Below are 5,555 nucleotides of genomic sequence, written 5' to 3' on the forward strand. Positions count from 1 at the left end.
GAAATCACTGATCTAAGAACAAAGTTGCCATGAACACAAAAATATTTATAGCAGCACTTTTTATGATGGCAAAGAATTGGAAACAATGTAGATGCCCACACATTTAACAATGGCTAAACAAATTGTGTTACATGAATGTAACGGAACATTACTAGCTATAAGAAGTAATAAACATAATGAATACAGAGGATCAAAAGATCAACATGAATTGATTTAGATCAAAGCAAGCAGAGCCAAGAAAAACCTAAAAAATACAATGTAAACAGAACCACCACCCCCCCCAAAAATCAAAAGTGAATATTGGAAAATTATAAAGAATACACACACCTTAAAAGAAGAGATATGAAAAGACATCCCATTCTCAACCCTTCGCAGAGGTGGGAGGTCCATAAGGATCGTACGTTGCATATAGTTTCAGAATTTTTTGATGTGTTGATCAGTTATGCCAGTATTTTCTCTTCTTTTTATTTTTTATCCTTAAAAAAATACTACTTGTTATATGGCATGGCTTCCTGGGAGGGAAAGTGAGAAAGATCCTAGGAAAAAACGATGGTGATATAAAACAAAAACAAAAAAATAAACAATAAAATCTCATTTTGAAAAAATAAAAACATTATTTGAAAAGGGTCATAGACTTCAAACACCCCAAAAAAGTCCATCACTCACGTTAAGAACTCCTGCTCTGGATCTTGCAAATGCCTTGAGGAAATCCCTCTACACAAGGATCTTACCTTTAAGGAAAGTGATAAGAGAGAATTGCTAAGAATGGAGGGGGAAAAAGTCCTCCAACTGTATATCCTTTTACACTGAAACTCCATTTTATTCAAAAGATATTTTGTTCTTTGTTATACATTTCTCTGGCTGTACATCTTGTTCATTTAAAAAAATTTTTTTTTTAAGACTTCTCACCCACAAAGATCACAGTATTAATTTTACACTACCATACAATGAAAGAAAAAATGAGACCTTGACATTTAGTCTGGAAAAAAAAAACCCCACTGGAGACAGTACATTAATATATTTCAACTCTAATATCCCTTCTCCTATATGGAGTTTGGGGGAGGTTGGATAGGGACACTTGTACCAATGTAAAAATTTGAGATTACAAAGTTTAGATCTTTAAAATGAAACAATATTTCAACTGTGATAGCCTAAATAACTAGACAAAGTGGAGCTGGGGATTAACCCCTTTCAAAGGTGTATTTTCCACATTTTTTCAAATCTTATACTATACAGTTATTTCTTCAAGGATCTGTGATTTTGTCTTTTGACAAACAAGTATCAGAAGCCCTCCATAACTTAATAGATAGTATTCAGCAATTGCTTTGGCTTAAAAAATTCATTGCCCTGTGGCCAATCTTTTCAAACCCAGCTAGACTGTGTTTCTCAACATACAAACAATTTATTACTTAAAGCCCTTCAGGCTTGGTAGTTTCTAACAGAGCTGTATTAGAACTCTGTACTACAGAACCCAAGGTTCCCTAGGCTACTAGGAAGCATTAGACAAGGTCTTTGGTGGAGGCATTATTAAAACTCTAAAACTAAACTTACCTTTTTTCCCTTGCCAGTAGCTCCTCCCCTACTTTGCCACAACCCATAGATGCAGTTTCGTTACTGACTCCTAGACAAAACAGCAATACAGGTTTTACATGTTCTTGTGTTCTTATCTGTACCATCCACTTATCATTCACATTCTACTCTGGGGCCAGCCTTGTGTAGTAAAAAGCTCACTCACCTAGGTGTCCAAAGACCTAAGTTCCAGCCTTAGTTCTACCACTGAACAGCAATGTGACCTTGGGCAAGTGACTTGACTTGTCCTGACCACAGTTCCTATCCATAAAATGAAAGGAGTGGAAAGTATCTTTTCCACTCTAACAACTTACAAATTTATTTTAAACAAAAAATTGCTAGGTCCTTTAGGATAGGGAACTGGTTATCATGAAAGTGTTCAATAACTCCTGTACTGAAATTTGCTTAGCCTACTCTATCCACTTAAGAAATCTGTATCTAAAATGAACAAATAAAACCAGTAGAAAAATTAGTCAGGAGTTAGACGTAATGGACAGAGGCTTGGGCTCAGGAACATAAGCTCAAATTCTACCTCTGACACTGGCTATGTTACCTTAGCCAAGTCACAATCTCTTTATGCCTCAGTTTCCTTATCTGTAAAATAAAAGAGTTGGTTGGACTCAATGATCTCTACAATCCCTCTCAGCTCCAAGTCTATGATCATATTTTTCTGGAGTCCCAGCTCATGGTATGATAGTGTTATTTGAGACAGCAAAGGAGAAAGACCAAAGCTGTTTCAACACTCTTATTTAGAAAGTGATAGGTGGAGGGGGGAAATGGAGTAAACCTGAGAGAGTAAAAAGTCTTTCTCCAATGAACATTAGAGTGCAGTTAAATTATCAGCTAACAAGATCTCCTAACCATACACTTCCTTTTAAATCTGGTTTTCAAACTTTATATCCAAAAGGAAGCAAATAGAACAAAAACTGGCCCTCAGCAACTGCATAAAGCAGAGAATTCCCTGATTATGCCCCGAAAAGCCCCAGATTTATTACTGAGTGCTAACACTGATTAATTTCACTACCATTAGTATTAAAATTAAAAACAATAATTACTAGCCTTATAACCACAGGCAGTATAATAAATTACAATTGGAAGTAATCAGTCGTTAAGACATATGTTGATGATGAGAATTTTGAGTTACCTCCTTACAGAAGAGCAACTAGGCTAGAAGGATTTTTCACTAGAAAAGGTCATAAGGATTAGGTTAAAAGGAAATTTCATGTGTCACAGGTTATTATTATACTTCACAAAGCAATGCTGAAAAAGCAACAACTATACTTGGAAAATTCTAGGGAATCAGCAAAGATACTAGTTGAGATAATAGCTGTAACAAAATTATGAAAATCAAGCAGGACTTGAATAAATAGAGGAGAGAAGACCACCAACCCCCTCCCTTTGTGGAGGTGACAGGTCCACAGGTGTTACACATTGCACATGTTTTCCGACTTTTTCAACATCAATCAGTTGTGCTGATTTTTTTAAATACCATTTGTTACATGGGATGGCTCTCTGGGAGAGAGGGATTTTGGGAATAACTACAATGACGTAAGAAACAGAAGACATCAGTAAAAACATTAAATCTGGGTTGAACTACATGGCCTCTGAGGTTCCTTCCAGTTCTAGATAGCTGATCCTATAATACAGAAGAGGAAATCATTTTCAACATATCTGAAATATCTGTGCATGTTGGAGAGATTCTTTGATTTTTGATGGAGGTGGGAGAAGGAATAGATATCAGTGCTAAGCATAAAGGGCAGTCTTCTACTCATGCTCTATTTTCTCCATTCAACTCAGTTTTTAACTTATTCACTAAAGTTATCTTCTTCAGTGGCTCTTATTTATTCAGCATCCTTTGATAAACCTCTATTTCTCTTCTCAAAGATAACTGCTTAATCCCTCAGCTGTTTATCCTTCAAATTGTGTGTATGTAAATATGTTTGTGTATACATACATATATCCACATACGTGTATCATTTTGCCACACAGCAACTGTGCAAGATGAAGGAGTTGGAAGGTTCTACATCTTCACTAAGGCAAACAACTTTCTCTGACATCAAGTACAGCACAGCAAACTAAAGGCTAAGGCTAACTGAAATACAAACCAGAAAAAGAAATACTACATTTGTGAGCATGCATGTAATATTAAACACCTAAACATAAGCCCAAACAGAACATGAGATGTTAAAGGCAAAAATACCACTGAGCCATAAGGGGGGGGGGGTGGCTGGAAACAATCCTTTAACTCAGGGTAAGGGGGGGGGAGAAGAAGGACATGGTAAAGTCAGCGCTGATAGATTACATCAATATCTCAGCTTTGATGCCTCTCTCTCTCCTCCCCCAAGCTTTTCAGCATGGTGGGCGCTCTGTTGTTGCAATCTGCACTGCTGAATCCTACAGTTCTACTCAATCAGTATCCCCTGTACTCCAATGAAGAAGATTCACAGATATACCACATAGCTTACTAGAAGCACTGCTCATCGGAAGCAAAGACACAAGCTAGTATGGAAGGGGAAATGGAATTAAGGAATACATTGCACTGCATCATCATCTCTGAAAAAGAGCCTGAGGAAAGTCACCTGACAGTCTATAAGGCATCGCCCACCCATTTACCAACCACTCAAAAGGAAAGAGTCAAGCAGATTCCAGGAGTAGCAAGCTCTCACCCAATGATGAAGTCTGTAAACAAAAGCAGGCCCAGCTCAGACAGAAAGTGGCATACAGGGGATAAAGGGACAATATGGGGCGAGTTTGGCAGGGAAGAAAAGCCAGAATTGTAAAAACCGTAATTGCAAACATCCTGCTTCACAACACAGAGGGCGCACAGCACTGCACTCTCTAAGTGCCCAGCGCCTTGGAAGCCAGAGCCCCTGATGACAACTCATTGTCTCGGGCGTCAGTTAAGAGGAGCCCAGGAGATCAGGCAGGATATAAGCATTGTAAATTCTCATTCACCAGCTAGCTCCTTTCTCCAGCTAACTCATCACTAGATAGATAGGATTTCACTCTTCCTTCCCTCTGAGGCCAAACTTACCAGCGAAACCCATTGTGAAAATTATTTATTAGCAAGACGCAAGGAAGTGGAATCATGCCTGAGCACCGCAGGGAAATGGAGATAAGGAGCAGGAGAAGGCTACCTCTTCAAAAACGCACGGCCTGAGGTCTTTAAGTCGGCCAGAGATTTACACCCTGCCCAGATACACGTTCTCTCAAAGTGAGTAAGATTACAATGACGGACGAGCATTGACTGACAACGTAAACCCTCTTTGCCAACCGGCTGCATCAATGTCTTGTCCCAACACTAACACTCATTCGCCTCTGCTCTTGCAGCATCTCCACTCACTCTTCTTTTTCTTCCTTCTCGCAGTTTGCAAAGCCATTCATATTAACTCTACTGATTTCGTCTCTTCTCTCCCCGCCTTACGCTTACATACACACACACTACACATTCACATACACACATTCACATTCATTCACACACACACACACACCCCTCTAAATAGTAGGAAAATGAAAACAAAACCGTGTAAAATCCAACCGAACGAGAGCTGAGACCTGGAGAAAAAAAACCTCCTTGGATGCTGAAAATGTGATCATACGGACATTTACAGCAATCCTTTTATTTTCCCTTCCTGCATTTCCAGACTCGCGTGCCCCACCTCGCCCGCCAGCACTCACCTGCAATTCCCCTGGCCTGTATCTTTGCAAAGGGAGCTAGAGACAATAAGGAGCACCCGCACGCTGGGCACGCCAAGGAACCAGGCTACAGCCACCGCACGATGGCTCTTACCTACGTAGCCTAGCTAGAAGTAGAACAGCTGCGGCGCTACACGCTACACGTAGGGGCTGCGGACCCAGCTCAGGTTCGGCCAATCCGAAGGGCTGTATGGTTACCGCAGGCGGCCCAAGGGGCGGGGACGGAGGACGCCACGGAAAGTCTACCTACGGTTGGAGAGACGCGCGATCGCTCTCCCTCGGTGCGGCCA

At 40.2% G+C, this 5,555-nt stretch overlaps 1 long non-coding RNA gene across 1 annotated transcript; it reads right to left on the reverse strand.

Moving 5' to 3' along the window:
- Positions 1 to 669: 669 nt before the first annotated feature.
- LOC114052805 lies at positions 670 to 5,332 on the reverse strand. The gene is made up of 3 exons (XR_003570315.1): positions 5,248 to 5,332; positions 1,552 to 1,621; positions 670 to 731 (listed from the first exon to the last, which is right to left on the reverse strand). It is a non-coding gene; the product is annotated as an uncharacterized LOC114052805 (long non-coding RNA).
- Positions 5,333 to 5,555: the final 223 nt, after the last annotated feature.

Source organism: Vombatus ursinus, unplaced genomic scaffold (genome assembly GCF_900497805.2).
Source record: "Vombatus ursinus unplaced genomic scaffold, bare-nosed wombat genome assembly UNPS02014809.1, whole genome shotgun sequence".
Classification (NCBI taxonomy): Eukaryota; Metazoa; Chordata; class Mammalia; order Diprotodontia; family Vombatidae; genus Vombatus; species Vombatus ursinus.